The sequence below is a fragment of the Sturnira hondurensis genome, unplaced genomic scaffold, assembly GCF_014824575.4.
Source record: "Sturnira hondurensis isolate 20B ecotype Veracruz unplaced genomic scaffold, ASM1482457v3 Scaffold0022201, whole genome shotgun sequence".
In the NCBI taxonomy this organism is placed as follows: domain Eukaryota; kingdom Metazoa; phylum Chordata; class Mammalia; order Chiroptera; family Phyllostomidae; genus Sturnira; species Sturnira hondurensis.
In genome coordinates, this window is record NW_028094832.1 from 5,177,418 (window position 1) to 5,204,807 (window position 27,390).

Sequence of the window (27,390 nt, forward strand, 5' to 3'; positions counted from 1 at the left end):
AAAGTGCTAGTCAAAACACTTTGCAAAGCTCCAGAAGCGCTGCCAGGAGCTACCTACAGTCAGATTTTGTTTATCTTGACTGATAACACAACCGTGAGTAGAGGCGGGGACGAGGGAGACGCAAGGGATCAGAGGTGCTCGGACAAAATCATGACAGTACTAATTACTATATAATTCCGTTTGTTAGCAAGACCCGGAATGATTAGAAGGAAAGTGGGGGTGATAGGTGGGGGTGGGGGGAGGAGGAGGTTTCCACAGCCCGAAAGGAAATTCTCAGGCTCCTAGAGACGCCCAAGTGTTTTTTTTGCAGAACAAGTAGAAACCCGCTCTCCAGGGAGTTCCCGGATCCCAGCGAGCGGGAGCGCGGCCACGATCTTTCCGCTCCGGGCGGCCGCAGTGGGGCCCGGCCCGGTCCTCCGGGCCGCCTCCCTCCCCCCGTCGCCCCGCGCACAGCAGCACATCCCTCTCTCCCTGGCCGGCTCCAGACTGGTTTTTCTGGTTCAGCCTCCCTCCCTGGGACGCGCTGGGGGATCCGATGACGTCGCTGGCTGAGTCTCTCCCTCTTCCTCCCTCCCTCCGCCTCTCCCCCCCGCCCGCCCTCGCCGCGCACTCCTCCTAGTAACTTCTGTTCGGGGAGGCGCTGCCAGGAATAACCCGGTGCGTCCACAGACCGGGAGGGGAGGCGGCCGCCGCGGCTCCCACAAGCGGACTGCTGCGGCCCGGCCTCTCGGCTCCCTCCCGAGCCCCGCGGCCCCTGCCCCGGCCCGTCTCCGTACAGTGTCAGAAAAATAAATAAAGGGAAGAGGAGCCTGGGCAGGCGGTCAGGATCTCTTCCCTCCCTCCGCGCCCGCCCTCCCTGTGTCCTTAAGGAAATGCTACCAGACACCCCCCACCAGACACGCTCAGCCTGGGCGAGGAGCGGCCGCCGCGGCAGCGAGAACAAGGGCACCAGGGGGGTTTCCTCCCCCACCTTCTCTCCCTCTTCCTCCTCTCCGTCCTCCTCCTCCTACTCAGCGGTGACTTTCCAGGTGAGCGGCTGCCGCTGCTGCTGCGAGGATCCCCCTCGCCCGCTCGGTCTCGGGCCGCCGCGTCGCGCCCTCCTCCCGCCCCTGTCACTCGGCGGCGGCCGAGATCTGACAGCTGCCCGAGGGGCTTGCGGCCCGGAGGCGGGCGGCGGGCGGGAGGCGGGCTGGAGGTGAGGGGGTGGAGAGCAGGCGAGCGGGGCGCCGCGGAGCGCAGTCTCTCCCCACTGGAGGAGGGTCTCCACCAAAACATCTCCGTTCACTGTGGCACAAGTCTTGGCCAAGTTGCGTCTTGGAGGTTGAGGCATCCAGGACCCTGGAGCAACTTGAAGGGTTTCATGGCTCGTTGACATCAGTCCTACACGTCTCGACTTTGGGGTGCTGCCTGCACCCCGGGGGCGCGTGGAGGGCGGACTGAGCATTTGGGAAACAGCGGCATAAATGTAGGTTCCTCGGCTCGGTAAGTGGCCTCGGCGCCGTGTTTTTCCTGCCTCCCGGAGCGTTGGGGAGCTTGTTTCACTTTATACCGAAATAGCCTCCGCCGGACTCCATCGCCCCTCCCGGCGCGCGTCCCTCGTTGCTTCCCGGTTTCCCAAGGGTGAGGGTCGGAGGGGGCGGGGATGGGGGCAGACCTCGGGAGGGGGGGTCCAGCGCGTTGGGAAATATGGGGAATACCCTGGCCGCGGATCTATGCAGAAGAGGGGAGGCTGCTTTGCGTAATGTCCTGGGGGGGAGGGGGCCGCGCGCGAGAGCTGGAGGCAGGAATGTGCCTGGTTACTAATGAGGGACGTGCACCGGCGCGCACCGCCGGGCTACAGCTGCGGCTCCCGCGGCCGCCGGCCGCCAGTCTCCAGGTAGCGGGGGAGGGGGCCGCGGCCGCGCTGCGCGGGTAGGGGGCTGGGGAGCGGCGCGAGGACCGGGCCGCCGGCCTGCGGCCCAGAGAGCGCAGCGGAGGCACTGGCTGTTGGCATTTCAGTGACTCCTTTCTCCTGCGGAGGAAGGAAGGAAGGAAGGAGAGAAGGAAGGAAGCGAGGAAGGAGGGGACTGTCTCGATGGAAGGTTCAGGCGGAGGCGCCCTCGCCTTGCGGGTGCACCGGCCGCAGAGCGGCTCCCGGCGGCGCAGGCTGGCCGGGGGCGCGTGGAGACCGGTGGGAGCGGTTTGCATGCATGTTCGTCTGTGCGTCTACCCGGGGACCGGGAAGGGACATGTGTGTTTGGACTGTGCACGGTGGGGAGCTGGGTCTGCGCCTTTATGTCTGTTCCCTGAAGTGGGTGGAACGTTGGCCCGTTCCGGGAATGTTCCATGACGTCGTGCACCCACAGGAAGGGGGTTAACGAGGGGCTCTCTGCCGCGGCGGCTCTGCCGGCTGCTATCTTAGCAGATGTGCTGCTGCTGCTGCTCCTCTCACCTCCCTTCACCCCTCCCCCCGCCTTTCCATTCTGTGCGTCTGGTGCTGGAAGGGGTGAGACAGGAAAACATTGCTGTGGAGGTGGGTGGGTGGGTGGGTGGGAAGGGGTGATGAGTGAGTGTGTGGTATGTCTGTCGTATTGGTGGGGGGAGACTCCAGATCAGCGCTGCCACCTCAGCTGGTATCACAGATCGATGCGCTTTATACGCATGTGCCTCCCGCGTTCTGTCCCTCTTACATAACACATCCAGTGCAGCAGAGAAATTGCGACCCCAACCCTCCAAGCCCAAATTGGATGAGGGGATAGAAGGTCAGGAAGCGTGCGCTTGTGTTTTTCTTGGAGGGGCGGGGGGGAACGTGGTCCCAGCGGGCAAAAGCTGGAGAGGAAAGCAGGTTTTCTTCAAGTGGCTTTTCTCCTGTCTGAGTTGAAAGCATCTAACTAAAAAGAACTGCAGGAACTACACCTCTCTTATGAGAAAGCTTTTACGTGCCACGCGGAGGGCGACTGGTACTTGAACTTGGGGAGTGCAGAGAAAAGATAAGGTCCTTAATAAAGACACCTGGAGGAGACAGGCAGTAATATGTGCGGAGTACGGGCCTGTAGGGGTAGCTTTGCGGGGAGGGGACCAGAGGAATCCTCTGGTAATAGGTTTCACTGGTGGTCTTAGGACACCTGTAATGGTTTAGAATTCACACAGGAAGCAGTGTGGGCAACTGACATTGCGAAAGCCTTGTTCTCTGTACAGTTACTTAGGCCTGAAATGAACATAAAAAGGCTTGTTTCCGGTACTTTCACTTACAATGGAAAATCTGAACTGATTTCCTCCCTCCTTTTTTTTTTGCCATTTTAAAAATAACTCATAGTTTACCTACAAATGAATGTCGGTACTCTCCCCTACCCCCAAAGACCTTGGTAATTCACAAGAGGACTGTTTCTTTTGCCCTAGCATACTCAGAGCTCTGGTCAAAGGCTATTGATTTTTTTCTTTAGTACATTTTTTTGGTAGTGGCGTAATCAAGCCCAGAAATTATTTGAAATATTAATAAGATACATTTTAATTAAATTTGCAGTGATCTGTCCTCCTAGAAAAAGGCCATTTAACTGTATTTGCAACATTTCCTCCAGTGATATGGTAACCTTTGGTGATGTTTGGCCTTGAGTGCAGCAATTTATTTTAAACATTTGCCTATATTATGCTATATAGGTATATTTTATACATCTTACATATATATTAGGATTTACAGATATCTTGTGCTTTTCACCTTATAAGAGTGCCCAAGCAAAAATTTCATCAAGTAAATTGTGTAATGCATAGATTGGGTTTGGGTTTGATTTTTAGGATATAGGCCAGATAGTTTATTAAGACAGAAATGCCCTCTCCGTGAGGAAAATGGGTATCATTTCCGTTATTAAGACAAAATTACTGTGGTGCACTAAGGGTCACGATGAGAACTCTGCGTCTGTATTTTGAGGTGAAAGGAATCTACTGACCTCCACTTAATAATAGTAGTATGCTTCAAGTGTCATAATCCCTTCCTACCACTAGGTGTGAAACGTTCAGTACATTTCTATGTACACAAATATGTTACATGGCTATGGTGAATCTTTTGAAAATTGTCTGAGTTTCCTGCTTTCAACATAGGTGAGGAATAAAACAGAATGTGCTCATTGACATACACATACACACACACACACATATCTCTGTTACGGTGACTGTATTTTATGTGGTTGGCTTTATTAGAGACTGCTTATATTCATATAAAGGTATTTACGATTAAATTGATGTGGAATTTGATTTGGGGGTAACTGTAGGAGTGTACGCATATTAATGATCGAAATTAAAATTAAAATGTAAAATTTTAACTGATTTTTAAATGGCTAGCTGATTAAAAACTTAAGTGATTTTTAAATGATTAGATCCATGTAGAGGCTGCTGGGAAAATACCATTAAAACAGATATAACATTTCTATATTTCTACTAGACGTGGATTGTGAAAGGGATTTACCACGTGCAAATGATCCCATAATGAAATCATGCTGTTTAGCTACATTGAAAGATTAGCCAGCACAGTCTTTGGATGGCTCTAGTTCCTTCTACCTGAGATGTGTTTACAGATGTTCTTGTCACCATGAAAACAAAACAGAGACATCACGCGTGCAGGTGTTCCTTGTGGGGTAAGGGTGCGTGTGTCTGCTTGAACCTCTGGCCCTTCGTCATGATTCAGGAAGCTGGGTTGACTCGTTTATGCTTCTTCAATTTAAAATGAAAAACCTCTGTTTAAGAAGTTGCCTGTTTCTTTTAAAGTAGGGCTTATCTTAATAGCAGCATTAACAAATAATGAGTATTCTAGGTTGGTTTTAGATTTTTTGTTACTAATTATTAGCTGCAGTTGCCCAGAAAGCTTCAACATAGGAAAAGTGGTTTTAAAGACTTATTGAACATGTTATGTGGCATAAATAAAAGTGTAAACCATAGGACATACGATAATTTATTGCCAGATGTGGTAACTATTATAATAAGGAAAAATTGGCTAAGATCCACTGGATGGATGGTTTTGTATCCAACAGGCTGCTCCACACCTAAGTCTTCAACGTAAACACCGATTTCGTGTTTTGATTCACAGTCGGCATCAGCGGCTGTGAGCTCTGTTGGTCCGTGCGGTAGACCTGCAGGTGGAGAAATGGTTCACAGTTTAAGTGATGAGTTTCCAGTTAGTGGATTTACCTGCAAATTCTTTGTGAATCCATATTTTGGCTGAAACTGGTGTAAAAGTGTTACCACTTTTTAAAGTGATGTTTAGAAAGGAGCAGAGAAAGTTTGCTAACTCAGCTCAATGAACTTCAGGTTTCAGGGAACTTCAAACTGTCCAGCATGTGTGGGTTTGCTATAACTACCTAGGTAAAGCCTTTATTAATCTTGAGTAAAAACTTCAGGAGTCGTTCCTGTGAGGGTCCCCAGTGTTTGAAGCTGTGGGTGAACACAGAGGATTGAGAGACAATGGGAAAACTTTATGCAAATAAGATTGTGTGTATTTGAAGTTGTATAAATAATATAATTTTCTGTTTGCTCCTGATAGTTGATCGCAATCAAAAGCGTCGCTTACTATGTGCTGTTATGGTAATGCTAACAAAAAGGAGGTTATAAATCAGTTTTTGTAGCTACGAGATGGCCCTGAGTAATTTGGAAAAAATGTTTTAAGCACTTAATCTATTATTGTGATGCAACTCTCAAGTCTTTATGTACAAGAGGATAATGACATGGCTTACTGGGTGTGTGCAGTCGTTGGCAGCTGAGGCGGACTATGGACACTAACAGAAAGAGAGACACAGGACTGTCCTATCTTCAAGACTGCATTTGGAAGGGAATCAGAACTTCCCGATAATGTGTGTCGTAAGTCATTTAGTTATTAACTATGATGTGATCTATTCTGTAAGGGTTCATAACTTTAGATTTCCTATCAGGTTAAAATTTGAAGTCTAGGCATATTCAGGAACATTTCAAGAAAGTGCTTTGGAGGGAAGAGATGAAAGTGATGTTTGCATGCCTGAAGTTGAGTCTGGGTAGAAAGCAGGTAGAGGTTGGCCTGCCCCTTCTGAGTCCCCTCCTGAGTCAGGAAGTACTCAGAGGCCAGCCAGCAGCTTTGACTTTGACTCACATATAATCTTCCATTCTTTAGGGCCCTGTGACATGGGCCTCAGTCATCATCGATGAATATATTTTTTCATCCTTTTATTCAACAAGTATTTATTATGGGTCAGGCTGAGTGCTAGACACCAAGGGTGTAATTATGATCTAGACCAGAAAAGGAATGTGTAATCTAGTGGGGTTGACAGATATAAATAATATCATGGACTAATATAGGTAAGGCCACACTGGTTATAAGTCCTGTGGAAGAAATGTAAAGGAGTGTTATAACAAGGGGTGTAGCACTGCTGTCTTGGGACTGAACAAGAGACCTCTCTGAGGAGCTGATGTTTGAGGTAAGACTGCAAAATAAAAGCCAAGTAGAAAAAAGGTGAGAGAGAAGAGGGGGAGAGTATTATTCTCAGGGGGAGCAGGGCATCAGACTGGGGGATGGACAGTGTTCTGAGGAGTTGATGGCCAGCCAGTGAGGCTGGAGCGCAGATAAAAAGGGCGGTGATGCAAGGTGAAGCCAGACCGTGTGGGCAGGTTGACCGCATGAAAGACCATCTAACCTGGCCTAAATGGTTGGGGGAGGAGGGACTGGTGTTTGCAAATGAGGGTGTATGATGACCCTATTATTCGCCATGTTAGAGACTGATCGTTGGGGGTGGGATTTAGGGGGCAGGGTTTAGAAGTCTGAGGAGGCTGATGTATGTGTAACACGCATCACATCACATGACTTCCACATCAGTGCTTCCTGGTCTGCTAGAAATCTGTTAGGATTCCTGTGCTGACTTCGGTTGGAGGGTGTTGGTGGTAGGTCGGCTGTTGCAGATAACTTTTTTAATAATAAATAATTTCACTTTTTAAAAAGTATTGTATTTATTTATTTTTAGACAGAGGGGAAGGAGGGAGAAAGAGAGAAAGAAACATCAATGTGTGGTTGCCTCTCACATTGCCCCCCACTGGGGACCTGGCCCATAACCCAGGCATGTGCCCTGACTGGGAACCGAAGCCGAGACCCTTTGGTTTGCAGCCCACGCTCAATCCACTGAGCTACACCAGCCAGGACAATCATTTCACTTTAAAAAAATACTTATTTGGGGCTCTGGTTAATTGGCCAGTATTATTGATTTAGTTGATTTCTTACCAATTGAAAAATTCTTACAAGGTCTCCGTGTGAAGGAGCAGATTAATCTTTGGGGACCTACATGAGCGGGATCTCCATTTCTAGATGGTGAAACATTCAATTCCCCAGATAATTTCTCTACAGGATTTCAAATACCAAGACCTTTAGAAAACTTTAGATCCTATTTTTCACTGTCCATGTGTTTAGAGGAGTAACGAAAGATGATGAAGAAAACGAGTAGAAAAAGAAGTTAGTGAAAATAACATTCCTTTATGTACTTTAGGACTCATTCCATTTTGTCGGCTGTATCATTTAATTAACTTGCTCCCTGTTTTAAAATTTATGTCATGTGTAAAACTCACTTTAGGTGGGCAAATGGAGTCAGCTTATGTAGGAGTTCCAACCTTGGGCTCTTGAGTCAGACTTGGGTCAGAATGAGCAACTGGGAAGTAGAAGGATAGTGATCTCCAACTGGAAGAATTTTACAATGTAGAGAAGACATGTGGCTTATAAGTAAACTTGATGACAACTTGCAAGTGCAAGTAGAATATGAATGGAGGCATGCTTTCTTCCAACCAGAAAGATCAGAGAGTCTTTGTGGGAAGAAGTGATTTTTCACTGGGGACCTTGAAGCTTGAGTAGAGTTTTGACAAATTCTATGAAAGGGAAGTGTGGGGCCTAGCTGTGGTGCCAGGAGAGTGAAAAAGTAGGTGAACCTGCGAAGGGACATTGGTTCCGGATCCTATGAGAAAGCTGGGCTTCACTTCAGATTTTGAGCAGAGGAGTGATGCTATCATGTGTGTGTTTAGAAAGATGATAAGCATATATAGGATGGATATCTTGGCAACAAGGAGACAGTTAAGTTGCTACAACACCCAAAAGAGGAGTAATATAAGTTAACACTACTGCGTGACAATTTGAGTTCTCTTCTGTGAATGGACATCTTAAACATGATAAATAAAAAGTGATAAAAATGTTTTGGTAAACATGGTCAAGTAAGAACGGCACATTGTCAATTTGAACTACATTGAATTACTAGTTCAATCCACTATAAAACTTCTTACTCTAGACCATACTCATAAATATTTATAGTAATTTGACTATCAAACACTGGCTTATAAAAATGGTTATACTTAAGATTATGAGGTATTTACATTTTTAGGTATAAATATTTTAAGGCAAGTATACGTGATTCATTTCATGGTTCATTAAAATACCATTTTTTTAAAGATGTCCTCTTTTTTAAAGATTTTATTTATTTGTCTTTAGAGGGGAAGGGAAGGAGAGAGGGAGAGAAATATGAATGTATGGTTGCCTTTGCCGAGGACACACAATGTGTCGTGTGACCCCTGCCAGGAACTGGCCTGCAATCCAAGTATGTGCCCTGACTGGGAATGGAACTGCAATCTTCTGGTTCCCAGGCCCAAGCTCAGTCCACTGAGCTATGCCAGCCAGGGCTTTAGAATACCACTTTTTAACTGATGCCCAATTCTACCTAAATCATGACAATACTGGACAGTTAGCGTAGTGCAGTGTATTGAAAGGCATTGCTCTTTTTTTTTTTTTTTTTGGATAGTGATTTATTTGACGGTTTCATTTTCTCTGAAAAAGAAAGCAGGAGGTCAGTGAAGCTCTTATTATTTGCATTGTGGCAGATTTGCTTGATTTCAGAAGCCCAACAAAAAGGTGGGACTTTTGAAACAAGGCAGTAGGCAAATGTAGACACACCCTCATTTGTATTTAATTAGTGATCTGCAGACATGCATTTGTGGGGAGGCATGCACACACGCGCACACACATATAGAAAATATGTGTTCCATGAGGAAGAAACTTTTGATACTTGAAATGCAGCCTAAATTCTCATCCTCGTAGTGCAGAAAGTACAATATTTCTTTTAAAATGGAGATTAGGCCTAACTCCATATAAAGAAGATTATAGGAAAGGTCATTTAAATTGTGAGGAGCTTTGTTCACTAAAGTGCTAGATTCATTTGAAACAGTGTTTTATTTCTTTTGGAAGCCGGACAACTCATTTAATAGTGTACATATGAAACACTAATTTGGCTTGTTAATTGGATGCAATTAAACTGAGGTTATTTTATACTGCTTAATTGTCTGAAAATTACATGCATTACCATGCCTGTGTAATGTGAGGCACGAACTGGGGGTAGACTTGGAGAGGAGTGGAGGCGCAGACGGTCTAGTGGTGTCTTTGCACTGAACTTTCTGTAAAAATTTGGAAACAAGGCATTTAAACGCTCTGGACTTCATTCGGTAAGGGAAAGGATCGGAACAGATGGCTTCTAAAGCCTCTTCCAACTCATATTCTATCAGTTTATAAATTGTACTTTGTAGTTCTAGAGAATGCAGTGTCATTATATTCTGTAATTATGGTATTACAAGGATGAACTAAACACTTTAAAAAATCAGCGCAGTGCCAATTTAGAAAATCCGTTAGAGGGGAGGGAGTTTAGGCTTAAGGAGCAGGCAGTTTGTGCCAGGCTTCATACCAGGCACTCTCAACAACAACCCCACTAATATTTGGTATTTTATTTTCATGTGTACACTTAGGAGATGAGATTCAGAAAGGTTAAATGGTCTTTGCAGGGACACTCTGATAGTCAATAGCGAAGCAGAATTTGAACTCAGGGCTGTTGGCTTCAAAACCATTTGGTCTTTTCACTATTCCATCATTCCATGCAGCCTAAGCAATTGTTAAACATTGAAATTATTTCAAAAATTATATTGTCAACTGCTTTTTAAAATCATTTTGCACAGTGATTTCCCCTAGTGGTTGATGCACATCTGATGATGATATACATGGGTAACCTAGGACCTAAGAGCCTAGATTTGAAGTCAGACAGAACAGGATGGATTCCAACTCCACTGGCAGCTGGGGGAGTTTAGGAAAGTCGATCCTGGAGGTGACAAAGTGAGGGTGATAATATCTTTTAAAGGATCATTGCAAAATTTTTATGAGAATGTGTGTATGCATCTGATGGGTAAATGTGTAGTTGTAAGCGTGTAACATTGTACACATTTACTTGTAAATGTGTAACACCTGGTAGCTGTAATTATTGTTAGGAAGGGGTTAGACCAAAAGAAAAACACAAAAGAATCCCAATTGTTGTATATGTTTTCAAATGGTCTGTTAATATCTTGATTGAAATTGGTTTAAGAAATGATACCAGAATGCACATTTTTCAACAGTTAACAAATGGAAATACCAGTTACAGTTTGGGGTATTTCTCACTGAGTTCAGCCAGTGCTGTAGTAGTGAAATGAACTGAATTCTCTGGTTCTCTGCGGCTCATCCTTCTGGAGTTTTTGGTCTAAAAATAGCCTCTGGGGCCTGACTTATCCAAGTTGAACTATGTCAATCTCAAGAACAGGGGAACCAGCGTTCCTTATGGGGCCTTGGGTGTGCTTAGGAGACACAACTGGAGTGTCCTTGGGACCGCTGACTTTTAAACAGACATTTACTAACCAGACAAAGGTGTACTAAGCACCTGTTCTACAGAGGTGCTATTTCAAATGCTGGAGATTTATCTGAACAAACTGGTGAAAACAAATGAATACATAAAACCCTGCCCATATGGCCTTTACATTCTTTGGACTAATGTAGAAACTTTTTTAGGCCAAATTCAGTCCTTGCATTACTTTCCAGTGTTTTTATATTGGGTCTCTAGAAGCAGTGCGAGGCTTAGTGAATCACTAGTGAAAATATCCCATTTATTATATCTACATCTATATTTTTCATAGTAAGATAGTGTTGAAGAGCAACTGTTTTTACATAAGTCAGTATTATAGCATTAGTTTTTTAAAAATTTCTCTTTGCGGTTCAGGATTACAGCTCTTTATAACCTGTAGAATCAGGCCCTTGTGACCGTTTTATAGGGGAGAAGAGAAAATGCTTTACAGAGACACATCTTATTGTAAAAGGCAGTTATAAGTAGTTGAAATGACACAATTGCCACAATGTATATTGGAATGCATATTTTTAGTCTTATTTCAATGATTTTTACAGATAATTTTTGTTGTAAAACATATATTGGGTTGTGATGGTTTATACTGTCACAGACCATGTGGGCAACACTGTGCATGTTAGCCAGTGGGCATGCGATAGATATCTGGTGGATGTTTAAAGTCATAATTCACAACTCGCTTCAGCCTAAATGGTGAGAACAATTTGATCCGGTATGAGATGGGGGGGCAGTCATCAGAAACAAAAGACGGATGAAGTCCAGGTTAGTCCTCACTCCTGTAGCCGCAGTCCATTCACCTGCTCCCTCCTACGTGTTTCTTCAGCTTTGTAAGAAGTCGTCCAGGAAACTGCCTCCTCAACCACCCACTCAGCAGGCACAACCACTTCTTAGAGTCCTAGCCAAGGCCTCCCTGGCCTCTGCACTTCCCGTTTGATTTTCCAGCACGTGAACAGCTGGGGCCATCTTGAGCTCATTTTTTTCCTTCAGTTGGATAGGGAAGTTTACAGTTGAGCTGGGATTCTTTCATGGGGGGAAGTCCTCTTTGGCCACGTTTTGTTCAGGGTCCTCTGAAAAGGAAAGCTGTGTGAAAGTGGTCCCTGCTGGGTTCGAGGAAGGGTTGTTTCCTGGTGGGCCCGCTCGGATAAATTCATCAGAGAGAGGGAATGTGTTCCTTTTTTCCATTATGTACCCTTGTCTGGAGAGCAAAGAATGACGAGGGAGTGAAAGCTTGAGGGGTGACTCTTGTCCTCTCACTTGAAGCTGGCGAGGAGATCTCTGCAACTCAGCAGTGCCCTGTGGAATGATGCTGCTGGCTGGTCCAGCACTTGACGGACAGGTCAGGGGAAGTTCAGCTCTGAATTATCCGTGGAACGACGACCGAACTTCGTTTTTCTTCTCCCGGTGCTTACATTTTGAATAACTTCCGTTTCTGTAAGCAAGGGCAAAATCCAGGGTTCTGAGCATTCGGAGCATTTTCTTGTCATTCAGTGTGCTTGCCATGTGTCAAAGTTTATGTTGGGAGAAATACAGACTTCAGGGACAAAGTGAGAATTTCAAATATCTTTTCTGTCCTTGTTGTGAGGCTGTGCTTGATAGGCTCCTCTCCAGGGTTGCAGAAGACACCTGAGTTTAGCTGATGCTAAACCTTGACCCTGGTGGTATGTTGCTTGCCTTGTTACTGACTTTCAAAATGATGCAGGAGAAGTAGCTGTACCTCGGTTATGTTTCATTGTGTCTTCATCTGTAAAACCGAAGCATTGTTTAGAGCAATACCTTACCTCCTGGGAACAGGAGGGTAACACACAAGAGAATTGGAGTGGCTATTTTTAGGTTGTGAAGCAACACTGAGTTGGAGAATAATTCAGTTGTTGAAACAAAATCTGATACACAGCAATACTTTTGTGACGAGGGTGAGTAGAGTGTTCTTGAGATAATTGACTGCTATTGATGCAACTTATTACAGGCACATGCAATTGTTTTCAGGAAGATGATGGCCAGCAGCTCTACACCTTGTTGTAATAAACTTTGGTGCATTTACATTTTGTGTAGTCACTAATGCACACGCATAACAGAATTTCGAGATAGCTATACTTGTATATTTAAGCAAAAGAACAGGAATCCGAAGTCATTTGTTTACTCATTTGTCATCTGTTTACTTGTCAATGACCTCAGTCATGTTCATGAAGATTCAGTCAAATGTAGCTTTTAAAAAGGGCCAAGTGCCTGAGAATATTCAAAATGACCTTTTAAAGTAAATCACCTGACAGTAGAGAATACAGAAAATAATTGGATGCTAAATGTAGAGATTAGCTTTTCTGATGGACAAACTCTAACTCTGTCTAGTCATCAGTTGGTTGTTGGCTGTGTTTGGTAGGCGTTTGCTAATGTTAAACCTAGTGATGCCTGGAAATAGTTATGATGGAGAATACTAGAAGATCTGCAAAATTTTAAATTGTAGCTGGTAACTCCAAGAATTTATATTGTGAGAAAAATGTTGGGAGAAATACAGACTTGTGGGAAAAAATGAGGATTTCAAATATGTCGCCTGTCTTTGTTGTGAGGCTGTGCTCACCAGGGTCCACACCAGGCTGCAGAGGACACCCGAGTTGCTGATGGTAACCCTTGACCCTAGTCATATGTTGCTTGCCTTGTTACTGATTTTCAAAATGATTCAGGCTATCCCTCTGTTACGTTTCATTGTGCCCTGATAATTAGTCTTTCTTTTTCTTTATTCTTATAGTTCTTATAGGATGGGAGCAATGAGAATCACATAGAAAGCATTTTGAAATTAGTAACAGATATGGTCTGGCTTTGCTGCCTGCTCTATTAATCCCTCTGATAGTTGTAGAAGTGAACAATATCTAATGGTATAGTCAACGTTTGTGATCTCCTTTAGGCCCATTGGTTTTTTTTTAAGATTTTATTTCTCTTTACAGAGGAAGGGAAGGAGAGAGGGAGAGAAGCATCAATGTATGGTTGCCTCTCGTGCATCCCCTGCTGAGAACTGGCCTGCAACCCAGGCATGTGCCCTGACTGGGAATTGAACCATGATCCTCTGGTTCACAGGCCCGCGCTCAATCCATTGAGCTATACCAGCCAGGGCAAGTCCATTGGTTTTGGTTTAAATTTCCTAAGAAAATTTCTACCATACACAGTTGTGTAAATCAAGCTATTGTTCTTATCACTGGTGTGTAAATATTTCTTGAAAATATTTTTTGAGATAGAAATGGGATCCTGAGGTTCTTTTGGAATATGCAGATGGTTTGCTTCCTCAGTCAGTATAAACTTTCTCAGTGCTTTTTCCCAGAGGGGTCAGATCTTGGCTTTGAGCAGGCTGCATCCTTAGTATCAATTTAGCATTTAGGAGAAGTTTTACTTTTACCTGTCACTCTGATACAATTTATAGTCCTACAGTGATGACTTATTTAGGGCATCTCTTAAATGGTGCTGATTAACTTGCTTAGGTGTAGGATCTGCTATAGTGATTTGTCAGATGGTGACAGGACACTTCCGGTGTAACATCTTTCTTAGAATTGCAGGATTAGAGAAAACCATTGGAGGCACCGGTTAATCCCCAGCCGAGTGAGGAGAAATCACTCAAGACAGATCACTGAGGAGTGCCGGCATTCAGTCCCTGCTCAAACACCTCCTCCGTTCTTAGGGAGGCCTCTTCCACTCCCGGAGGCTTCAGTCTATCAGCAGTAGAGTGTTCTGCGGTTATCTAGAATGAGTTGGCTCGTTGGCTTGCAGGACAGTCCTACAATTATTTAAAGGTAGTGCTTGTGTTCCCCTTCAATATTCTTTTCTCCAGGCTAACTATTCATAGCTCCTTCAACAATACCTTTTATTATGTAGTTTTCATTTTTATTTTATTATTTTCTTCAGGCATCAGGCTGTTCATGTCTGAAATTTACTCCAGGCTATGTTTGCTGTGAGTCCTAAAAAAATAAATTGCTTATCTCCGGTTACTCTTCAGAACATAGCCTCTTGCCAGCTGGTTTAGAAATGTTTTATTGAAAGGCGTAGACGTGCTTGCTGAGACTTTTACAGCTGGAACAGAGTTGGAATGTATAATAATATAATATGAATCCATTTTAACAAATGTAGTTATTGAGGTTCTGGCATGTGTAAGATATACAGGAATACAGAATACAATAGAGATAGAAATAGAATGTAAGATACAAAGAACAGCGCTTCACTATTTTCAATATCAAACTTTCATAATTTACTATATTAAAGCAAAGAACTGTGCAAGGGGAGCTATAATTAAATGCAGCATTTTAAATACCACAAGAGATGCATATATGAGGCATAAAGTCACTCCTGGCTGATGAGATCTCAAAAGATTCATAGTAGAGGGGGGGGGCTGCTTCAGACAGGCTTTGATTTTGATAGGTACCAACATGGCAAAGTGTCAAGAGTGTTTTCAGAGCAGCAAGTTATGTGAGGGCATAGCAAGTGAATGTTGTTAAAAAAACTGGCCCTGGCTGGCGTAGCTCAGTGGATTGAGCGCGGGCCTGCAAACCAGACGATCGCGGTTCGATTCCCAGTCAGGGCACATGCCTGGGTTGCAGGCTGGTTCCTTGCAGGCTAACTCCCAGCAGGGGACGCACGAAAGGCAACCATACATTGATGTTTCTCTCCCTCTCTCCTTCCCCTCTAAAAATAAATAAATAAATAAAATCTTTAAAAAAAAAAAACAACTTACAATGTCCGGGATATGTTGTCTAAGGACTTGTATTCCAGCTTAAAGAGTTTGTACCTAAAACAATACATAATGATGGACACACGTGCTGTATGTAACACATCAAAAACTTGGTCCCTGATTTTGGCATTTCCATATGTTTTATAAAACATTGTTAAATAAAATAAAATGAGTGAAAGATATGTGCAAACTTCAATGCATAAATTATATTTTAGTTATAAAGAGTATGAAGGATGTGTATTTTGCTTGTAAGACCTAGTGGTTTTGAATTAGATATTATTATTACTTTCTTTTTCCCAGACGCCCAGCAGTTTCAAGGATACTGACTAAATGATAGAGGTAAAGTGAATATATTGCTGACAGACATGCTGTTATCCTCCTACCTGTGCCGGTTATTAGTACCTTTTCCATTTACTACTCTTTGGCCATGTAAATGACATGCCACACTGAACATCAAGGTGAGCTCAGATGGTGGCCATTTTAGTGTAGCATAGGTTAACCTTTTCTCCAGTTTATATTTTCTGTTGATTAATGGTGGAGATACGGAACTTTGGGAAATGTTTCTATGTGGGTGTGTCACTTGTAAGAATGCCACCTGTGTCGTACCTGATAGAGTATGCAATGAGTTTTATTGTATCTTAATGATAGTTTTGAAAAATACTTTTACTTTAGATCAGCTATTTTAGTACCTATGAGAAAACTCTCTTCTTGTGATCTACCTGTGCAGGTTGCTTATTAATCCACGTAATGAATAGTAATGATGGTGAATACCAAGGTGGACACATATTTCATAGAACAGGTGGACCTATATGCAGAAGCAGTACATTATACAATAGCTAAAAGTTAATGATTATATGTTACCAAAAGAGAAGTTATCATTTCCTCAGTGGATACTTTGATCTGGAACTTATAACCACTGTGGCAGGTAACATTTTAGATTTAGTCACGCTTTTAGTTTCTAGAGAAATAGGTAAGACTTTGTGAGGACTAGGAGAGAATACAAAAATAATGTAATAAAATAACTTATACAGTTCATTAATTTTTAAGTACACTTTAATGCCTGTGGGGACTCTGGAGTTTCAGTAACAGTTGATTATACGCCATCTGAGCATTTACTATTATTTAGGCTTTATTGATGGTCTATCCTGAAGTATTAAAAGTAGATGGAGACTGAAAGAGGAAGTGTACTCTGAAATCCCTGAGTACCATATACATGCACTCCCATTTGAAGAATGTATTGGCTTTTACCTAGAGGCCAGAAGGCATGAGGTGATGGTGGGTCTTCTTGTCATCTAGAGGAGGGACTGGGCAGCGTCCGAGCCACCTGTAGGTCTGGGGACTGTCTTAGCAACAGGTGCTGTACTTTGTGTAGTTACCCAGGCTCGAAGGGATCGGAACACTAGTAGTTTGTGCTAAGGGCCATTTAATAAAGAGAAAGTGGTCATTATGGGGGCAGTTTGTAAGAAAAATAAAATCATGGGGCTCGAAAGTACTGAAGTAGAAAAAGGATCTTATTGGAACTGAAGATTGTAAACCATGTAAGGTTTCTCATGAAAGTTTTCTTTATTCATGTGTGTGCATACGTGTGTCTGTGTAATACACTTCTGTCTTTGTCCCTGTTCACTCAGTGAGCTATAATCTTCACTTGACTGTACTGCATATATTTACTCTTGAGCTGGGTTCTGGTTTGGGGGAGAACTGGCCCCCCAGGAACACTGCAGCCCTACACTGTGGCGTAGAAATAGACTGTGGCCCCGAGAAAGAAGGGCACCCTGATGGTTTTGCCAAGAGTGCTTCTTGGGAGCCAGTTTTCTGGAAAAACGACAGATGACTGGGGAATGCTCATTTGAGAAGAAGAAAACTCAATGTTGGCTCTTGTGAGAGAAGAGTAAGAACTTACTCTGCCATTCTGAACATTTTTGGAGATGTCAGCTTGTGAGGCCAGTCAGCCTCTCACAGTCAAGTTACAGCAAAGACTGTGCGTCATCTAAGACACAGGGAGGTTCTTGTAGAGACTGGGATCTCAGAAACGTGGAGACCCAGAGACTTACTGCAGCCATCCACGATATCATCGTTCTCCTGGTGTAACTACACATCTAAGTGAAACCGATCCTGAATTAAATGATGAGTTTTAAGAGGATTACCTTGGGAAACATCAAGTCTCGGTCCTTTCTGTTGAACGAAATGAATATATATCACTGGGATGGAACTGTGCACTCTCACAATGTACTGGAAAGCATAAAATCTGAGCATTTAAATTTTTTCTGGCAATTTCTGAAGATGAAGTGTAAAAATATGTTATCCTGCAAAACATCCTTTTATTCTCATAGTTTATTTGTCCTCTTTCATGATATAAAAGAGATCCATTTGAAAATAGCACCAGGAACTTGAAGATTTCACATTTTATTATTATGACTTATATTTTGTATTTTTTTCACAGGTTGATTTATTTCATTGCTATCACACTGGTCTTTATATTGCAGTTTATACTAAATTTGTGGTAATACTGATTTCATTTAGTCTGAAATTATGATTATAAAATAGGATAATATTTACTCATCCTTGTTTTGTCCTTTCCAAATGCCATCGCCAGCAATTAAGTATAAACCAGAGAGTGTGAATTTTGAATAAAACTTTCCGTGAGCTTCGATAGTATTTGGGCAGTCACTTGCAGTGTGTGCAGTCAGAGTTAATTGTATACCATTGGCAGATGATGGAAAGGAATAGGTGACATTATGTTCTAGTGGAAAACACAAGGATCACCGCAGAGATTTAATGCATAAATTAATGATTGATACGGAGAGAAAAAAGACACTGAAAAAAGTTAGTGTGAGATCACCCAGGAGGCTGACAGCGGTCTACAGTGTTTCCTGGGATTGGACACTTAGGTACCACTTTTACAGTCCAGAATCCTTAGATAACAATTTGTACAGTTTAAGGAAGTTTAAAAATTGCTGTTTTCAAGCTCAGTAAGACGAAGCAGTTGTCTGTGATTCTTTCGTAGGCCCCTCCCAGCGCTCACAGGCAGAGGAAGTGGCTACCAGGCCAACCTAGAGCGTCCTGGGAAGTGCTGAGGGCCTGGTTTCAGTTTTGAGTTTTGGAATATGGAAAGGGGCAGGCTTTGGCATTTCTTTTCAACATTAAAAGGAGCCCTTTGGAGATCCATACATGTATGCCAGTCCTGTGTTTTCTGAGCCCATTTCTTGATAAAATGGGGATAGGAATATATGTAAAACAAGTGGTTAACAATAATAAACTCTGCAGGTTTAACATATTATTATGTGATAAAATACTCAATTGTTTTATTCAGATATTTAGAAAATAAGACAACAGAAAAAGTACTCAACGGCTTTGGATCACTTTAAGTGGAAGCAAAGTCACCTTTCATATTGCCTGTAGGTAGAATGACTGGATAGGACAACTAACATGTTTGAAATGGTACTGTTTTTAATGTACATTTAAATTTTTTTCAGTAAAAATTTTAAAGCATGTAATTTTTTTTATCACAGAGGGGTAGACCCAGTTGATGAATTTCATGAAAGCTATCCAGATAATGAATTCTTTGTCCATTCTTAAGATTCATTTATTGTGAATCTGTAGGTTATGATGCAGTGCGTAGTGTAAATATCATGATACTTAGAACACCCTAAACAGGTATTTTTAAAATAGACTTTATTTTTCAGAGAAGTTTTAGGTTCATAGCAAAATTGAGTGAAATGGTTATTTCCCATGCTTCTCCCCCAACTTACCCCAATATCAAAATCTTGTACCAAAGGGACACATTCGTTAACTGATGAAGCTACATCTACCTATCCTTACCACCCAAAGTCCATGGTCTACACTGGTGAAACCCTAAATATTTTAATTCCATGTACTGAGGTGAAATATTGGTTAGTTCAGCTGCTAGAGATGTTGGCACAATGTAACATCTATAACATTGAGTCACCAGGAGAAAAACAGAATCTATAACTTGTTCTGTAATTGACAATGCTATGGACACATGAAGTCTTTCAGTTTCTAATTTAAAAATGGTTATACAATACCTTCTGGTCTTAGTTTTAACCCTTGTGAACCCTAAATCACTGCTTCTCTGGAGTAGCATATGGTTATAATCTGGTTTATGGTTTGAAACTAAATGGAAAACTGGGAATATAGGATATAGGCAACTTTAAATATCGCCATTATTTTTATGTGAGTGAGTAATTTCCATTTAAAAAACATTCGTGCCAAAAGTTTTGTGTGTTATTAAACTGAGTAAGAACAAGATTGAAAGATTAAGAGACTGATTTTTTAATATTAGCCACTTGAGATTAAGGACTTAATGAATAAAAAGGATTTTATATGTTGTATAATGGGTATTTTAATAGTGGAAACATATAAAATACGCTTTGGAAATGTCTAAGATTGTCCTCTTGCCGCCTTTGACCTCACTGGAGCGAGACAGTACAGAAACGTTCCCCCCCCCTCCCCTTCTTTGACAGTTCAGAGGAATTACAATAGGAGATAGAAATCTCGGGGACAAATTTCGAGAATAATGCTGAAAGGGTTTTCACTTTGGGTTGTTTAAAAGTAATCCTGGTGGGGGGGTAGTCATCTATTTAAAAATTAAGCTAAGAAATTTACGCAAGGAAAGTGCTTCCCTTAAACATCTGGAAACACACGCCTATGCCTTCGCCCTGGGAAATAAACAGACAGGCAGAGGCCAGCCCGCAGTAGTTGAGGACTTGGTTTATTCTGGGAGGAAACGCTCCCCCCACCCCTACCCCCGCCGCGGTTCACCCGAGGCTGTCTTGGTCGTCTCGGCCGCGTTTCGGTGCCGGGCTGTGCCGGCCCCAGGCGAGGGGAGTGGTTCCAGGAGCGGGGAGCCCCGACAGCCTTGCCCTGGCCCGCAGCGCTCAGTGCGCCCGGGAAGGACTTGAACTTTGCCCTCCCTCTCCTCCCGGGTCCACTGAGACCCGGGGGAGTGCGAATGCAGTGACGTCTCCGCTCATTTCAGTTGCACAATAGGAAATGCTCTCGGCCTCCCCGCTTCCTGCCTGGAGAAAGTGGGGCTCGCTTCTGCCGGCGGCCGACGCAACGGCGGCCGAGACCTAGTTTCGGGGCCGCAGCGCCGGGCTGGCCCTCCGGGACGCTGGCTCCGGGCGCCAGGAGCAGGGACGCAGAGGAGGATGCACGTACTTGCAGGGCTCACTTTACGAGCTCGCCAGGGTACAGCCACTGTGCTGAACAGACGGGAATGTCGGGCGATCACTGGCCTTGGGGAGACCACGTCACTTGCATAATAGAGAGAACACCCGCTCAGGTCAGGTGGGCCAAAAGCATTGGCGGGCTCCCGAAGTCGGGCGAATAATGCTGAATAATGCTGACTGCAGAGGGCCTGAGTTGACTTTTCAGTCACCTGGATAGAATGTACAATCTCTCTTTTCACAAAGCCATGGCAGGAAACCTCGTGTTTAACCCTCCTTCTAACTGTCACCTTTTATTTTGTTGTGGAAACAAAGATATGCATGTTTAGTGCAAAGCACAGGCATCGTGCCTCTATGAACTTTGAGATAGAACCATTACAAGAACATTATCTCAGTATTTATATGATTTTAATCGTTACAATTTAGGTAGTGAATCTAGTTTTAAAAATGCTGGTGGTCCTGCCAATTTCAAAACAGTACTGTGGCCCTGGAGGTACTATCTTCAAATTATAGACGGATTTTTATTGTTTTTTGACATTTTTATTTTTTTTTTGGCCATCAGTAGGCTTAAGCAATTAAAGCCAAGCAAGTAAATCTAGCCCTTTAGATAAAAATGCATTTCAATTTGCATTGGTGATCTTTCAGGTTCCATTTTAGAACCCATGTTTAGTACTAGTAACCTGTAACTCAGGAACAGGAATCTCCAGTGTTTTGCATACCTGGGACAGCGATGAACGAGAGTAGTATCAGCTGGGCAGTCATCATTGCCCTAAGGCCTCAAGCTGACTCTTGAACAAGCTTCGTTATGGTAGATTGTTCTTTGGGCCACACAGCCAGGATACCAAAGTTCACTGGGAGGTCTGCTGAGAGGATTTCATAGATGAAAATATTTACTTCTTCATAGTAAACCTAGAAATTATTCTAAATTGGACCAAACGCTGTTTACATGTTTAGGTTAAACTGAGTCATCAAACTAATCACTGACCCATATGCTTTTATAATTGTTGCCTAAATATTTTCCTTCAAAATAAGTCCCCGCAGGATCACTTCGTTGTGTATATAGCACAATGTGATTTCCCTTGGGACACTTTGAGCTGATTTAGGCAACAAGGAACTTGAAGATGATTTGAGTACATTTAGAAAAAGAGCTATAGCTTTGAACATCATATATTGTTTTAGATCGCCGTTTCCTCTGACACGTTGTAATGCAAAGATCCTCTCTTTTCACCAGCTGAGCCTCACTCGGAGTGTTGTGGTAGTGCTCTTCCTTGGTTATGAAATGCACAAAAATATTTGCGCAGGTATTCTCCATGGCCCGCCAAAGGAAATAACGTTCAAAGTCAAAAACAGAGGGGAAGTTGTGGCTCCTCGGTACTATGCCAAAGAGAGCCACTCCATTACAGTACAATCTCAGCAGCTAAATGGATTCAAGAGGCAAATGGGGTGGTGGGGGTGAAAATGGTTTGTAAAAGTGGAAAGCAGTATGCTAATGCAAGATTAGTTTTTTCTATGGTTCTTTTTCCTTTTCTCCTCTTACGGTAAGATTATACATAATGTGTATTTGCTATATAACAAGGAAACTTTAAAAGGGGATGTTAGTTTCATCCTTTGTGGCTCCATGATATTGGGTCCCCTGCACTATGCTTATTTGCTCTGTAATGGGATGTAACCACTTTTAAACCCAGCTTGGTCATTTATAGCACTGGTGTTATGAGAGTATTTATTTAGCAGTATTAATATAAGGATCAATTACTCAAGATCTGTATTAACAGTAATCCTCAGTTTTTATGCAGTATCTTGTTGGAGGTGCTAAGTAGGATCTTTAAACACATTAATTAAATCTTATAACAACCAGGAGATTAACATGCTATTTTATGAAAACCACCATGTGAGGAGTTCTTATGGATTATACATAGAATTTGAATTTTTATAATATTAACTCAGACCCAACACCTCATTTATAGTTGTGGCCCAAACATATGTAATTTGATTCATACTTGAGTTATGGATTTATCTACTTTGGGGGATATATTGTATTATTTCTTTCTGCAGGAGAATTTTGTGCCTTTGTAATGACCAAAGCTACAGTTCTGATTAGGGTCAGTAGAAAAAAATCTTTTACTTCTGACCTAAGAAGTTTATGCCTCTTGGAGGAAGATTCTAGAATGAATGCAACTCTCCACTATATCTTGCAATCATAATGTGAAATAATTTTTAGAAAGTGCTTTAAAGGAATTGGCTATTTACTGGAATTGGTTGTGTACTGTCTGCTTTTCCCAATCAGCTGCGCAAGCTGGGCAGAAATTGTCTGGTTCTTGTTGAATCCCCACTTCCTAGAACAGTGCTCCTCTCAGAGCTGATGTCCAGGACGCTGGGGCCCAATGAAGAAATTCAGAAAATGGCAGCACTATCTCTTACATTTCAGATGATATTTCTTGGGCCTGGGCTGTAACTTCAGAATCCTCTTTGTGTTCGATGACTTGAATTCAGCAAATATGAGACAATGTTTGCTTTTTTTTTCAATGAAATGTAAAGTTAGTAGGAGCACAGTAGACATTTGTTAGGTTGAAAATATTAAAAGAAACATCATATTTAGCAATATTGCATCCTGGGTGCTTTATTTACTATTATGATAATGTGCAACCTTCCTTTTTCATGTAGGGAGAGTCATTTTTTTTAAAAAAGCTTGTTGACCTCTCGATTTACAAAAGAAGGCACATAGGGAAGCTATAGAACAACGCGCTTGAATTTGCATCCTGTTGGACTGGCACTTAACCCTAAGGTTCTACATAGCAGTTTGAGATCCAAAGATTTTTTGAGCTCTTCAGTGTAGTTTGTATTGGACCCTTGATTGCCCAACAGGATCTTTGGTGCTGCATTCAGGCCTTTCAGGATGTTGGGGATGTGGATTAAAAGCCACTGCTGTGCATCCAGTGCCTAGAATGGTGTCCTGCAAAACCCAGGGGTTCAGTAGGGCCAGCTTCGTGATGGGCAGGCACGTGACCTGTGTGGTCCAAGAAAACCCCAAGCTCAGAAGCACCTGGGAGCTTTGTGTCATGCTCCGCTGTCTTGAAATTCTTAATTTTGGGACGGGGGGTGGGGGGAGTGTTCTGTATTTTTGTTTTACACGGAGCTCTGCACATTTTGTAGCTGATCTTGTTGCTACATAAATATTTGTGGCAGCATTAGTGACTTCACTATAGAATTCAGAAACTTAGATTTTACTTTGGAAAACACTGGTTTGTCCATGGGCCTTAGTTTCCTGTCTTTCTGCGGTGTAATGAAATGAAGTATAAACTGGGTTCAATCCAAGGAAGTATCTTGCCTAGAATATTATTTGGAACCAAGTGTGAATGACCTTAAAAAAAAAAGAGACTTGTCCAAACTGTTCAAAATACCCCCTTAGCTGGTTTGCGCTACATCAAAGTGCTGAGAGAATCGGGAAGACTGAGGCTAACACGGTGGGAAAGGTAGTGCGTAGTCTCACCTTTCTCTTATTCTTGTCTTTATACCCTCAGTTATATTTTGCTTCACTTTTATTTATAGACTATTAACTTTAAATATGGAACTATTAAACATTTATCCCAATTATCAGTGATGTAATTATACCTAATCATTGATTTATTAGTAACCAGTGTGTTGGCTATGGAGCAGGATTTATATGAAAACCTGTGTCTTTGTTTTCTGGAGAACACCAATGAGCACGTATAATAATAGGAGAGGGCATGTGGCAGTGGGAGGAGCTTGCTGTGGACGTCTGGTCCCTTCTTTGCGTCCAGAGGCAAATCAGTCTTTTGAAAAAATCTGCATCGAAGACTCTCCAGGGGTGTAAATTTCATAATTCTTGTTGAGAGCCACTTCTGTCACTTAGTTGGATTTATGGCTGGAAGGGGAGCAACCCTGAGAGCGTGACCAGGAATGTGGGTTTCAGAGTTGGGCTGCTTGAGGTTGAATGTTGCCTCCACCACTTTCTAGACGTGTGGTTTTGGAGTAAGTAATAAACTTTTTTTAGCCTCAGTTTTCCTCATCTGTACAACATGGATAATTCCTAAAATGACCTCAAAGTTTCTTGGGAGGATTAAATGAACTAATATGTGTGAAGAACTTGATCTGTAGTAAGCACTCAATACATGCTAAAGGGACCATCGTAAAAAGTCTGTTTACTTATGTGTTTGTGTTATATATTATTACCAAATAGTAATTAAAAGCTTGCCTGGATACCTTCAAAACACCATGGTCTAATGAGAGAACTGATTTATAATTCACGGATTAAGACGTGGAATAAATGCCAAAGGAGAAGGAAGTAGAGGAAAGTGATAGGAAGGTGTAGGAGGAGCTCTAAGCCATCCTGGGGGGAGTGGTGAAAGGGACCCTTTCCCCAGCTGGCCTCCCAGCGTCCGTAGGTGTCCAGAACAGCTTGGGGAGGATTTGGGAATGCCTGGAGGCTGGGGGTGGGTTGGGGACTTCGAAGTAGTTTATTCAGCAGAGGCGGAAGCTTAAAGGACAACTGGGAAATGATGTCATGTAGTGTGAAGATGTGAGCCCAGGCCAGACTCCGAGAGGTAGGAGGGTAACTAGGAAAGTCATATTTTACAAGCCACAGGGTTATGGAGGGTTCAGGGGAGAGAAGAGCTGAAGAATGATTTAATAATTATGAGATGGTTGGCATTTATTCTTATCTGTCATTTGCTTTTGAGCATGGGTGACTATTTAGGTTTTGACTATGGGTTAAGTGTAGGGGAGTCGTTTAGACTGGACACAGAAGTTTCTAAGAGAGGATTAACTCCTTAAATTTCCAAAAGAAGTTTCATAATCCATTTATCTCCAGTGCTTTCTGATTGGGGTAAACCGCTGGTTTGTAGTTGGTTTATGGCCCCCCTAGAATATCATTTTCAGTAGGGAGGGGGCGGGCGGCTGAGCCTCATTTGTCAGTGCGGCTTTAGAATCTGGTCAAGTTTTTCGTTCATAATGATAATTTTAAAAACCATCAAGTGTCAGGCGTTTTTTTAGGCACTTTACGTGTATGAATTAATGTAAGCCTTATATTTTATCTCACATCTTAAAACTTTATGCTCCTCTGGGGCTATTAGTCTCCTCACTGTATAGATGAAAAAACTGGAGGGCAAAGAGGTCAAGTAGCTTGTTCAAGGTCACAGAGCTAATGTGCTGGAGCTTGAGTTTAAAAGTCTGAATTCAAAGCCCAGACTCCTTTTTATTATGATTGTACCCCCTGTTTCCTTACTGCCACTCATTATACATTTGCTGGATAACTGGGTGTCTGAGTTACTGAAAAGGAGTTAGTTGATAATTACTTTATCCAGATTATTTAAATCTTATTTAAATTTTTTTTCTGCCTCTGGGTGGTAGGTTCCTTTTATTTTTGTAAGGGACATTTATTGTTTTATTATTTCAAACAATAACCCAGGTTCTAAATTCTTGAAATTTTAAGATGTGTTTGAGGATTTGTTTCTTGGCCATTAGGGAATAGCTGAACGAGTTCACCTTCTGGTGTGGGTCATGGGGGTGTCTTAGTTTGCTGGGGGTGGTGATGCAAAGGCAACCGTGCTATCTGAATGGTGCAAGGGTGGACCAGCGCGGGCATCACTGGTGAAGCCATGAGTCAGTGGACCAAGGCCAGCTCTGAGGGCCCTGACATTTGGAAGCCAGTGCTTAGGAGATAACCAAGATAATTGACAAATAAGTACAAAAAGGGACACTGTTCTTATGTTTGTGCCTTTCTTTTTAGCCATGACTCTTTCTCATGATGTAGCGATTTTGCAGACTATAAGTCTTATCTTGGGAGAAGAAATGAATATGAAAGGGCATGTTTGCTGGGCTGATAGAAAGATTGCACTACTGTGTCTTTACAATGAACAGAATTACTTTATGTGGTGAAACTAACTGCCCTACCATAGAAATGCTTTTAAAAAGCTTATATATGTCTAAGGACATAAAATGTACTCAAAACTCTATGTTTTTACCTACGATATAGAATATGCAGGGTGTTTTTCACTTCTTTAGTTACCTCTGGCGAATAGGTATTCTTTGAGACATGTCTGTCTCCTTGTGGACCAAGATTCTTGATATTTAACATTAGTGACTGGTATTTATTTGTAGTTTATTAATATTACTTAGAATAGTCACACTAATGTGAAAGGAACAGAGTGAGAGCCATGTCAGGGTTTCTTCTTTTTAACTAAATATAGTTATCAGTATTTAAAATGCCACCTCATTTTTCTTGCATGGATAGTGTGTACTGCATTTTTCCCTAAAGCTGAATCAGTTTTTAAAAAATTATTTTATTGTTGCTCAATTACAGTTGTCTGCATTTACCGCCCCCCCCCCCAACTCCTTACCCACCCCAGCCATCCCCACATCCCTCCTGGGCTTCCACACGCCCTTGGTTTTGTCTTTATGTCCTTTATAGTTGTTCCTGGACACCTGTCCCTCCATTACCCCCTCCCACCTCCCCTCTGGTTACTGTCAGATTGTTCTTAATTTCAGGTTTCTGGTTCTATTTTGCTTGCTTGTTTGTTTTATTGATGAGGTTCCAGTTAAAGGTGAGATCATATGGTATTTGTCCCTAACCTCCTGAATGATTTCACTTAGTATACTGCTCTTCAGTCCCATTCACGGTGTCAGAAAGGATGGGAGCTCCTCCTTTCTCTCTACTGTGTAGTATTCCATTGTGTAAATGTACCATAGGTTTTTGATCCATTCATGTACTGAGGTTGCTTCCAGCACTGGGCTGTTGTGAATTGGGTAAGGCTTAATAGGTTTGAATATAGAGCTTATGTGTGGAAGGCAAATGAGAAGACACTGTGTAAAA

General features: G+C 42.6%; 1 protein-coding gene across 3 annotated transcripts in view; it reads left to right on the top strand.

The window, feature by feature from the left end:
- Nucleotides 1–778: 778 nt before the first annotated feature.
- Nucleotides 779–27,390, top strand: part of HIVEP2 (HIVEP zinc finger 2) — a 182,688-nt gene continuing 156,076 nt past the window's right edge. For all 3 annotated transcript variants that reach the window (XM_037034756.1, XM_037034757.1, XM_037034758.1), the window contains exon 1: nucleotides 779–1,028. The gene's annotated coding sequence lies outside the window, so the exon portion shown is untranslated. The remainder of the gene's footprint in view (nucleotides 1,029–27,390) is intronic.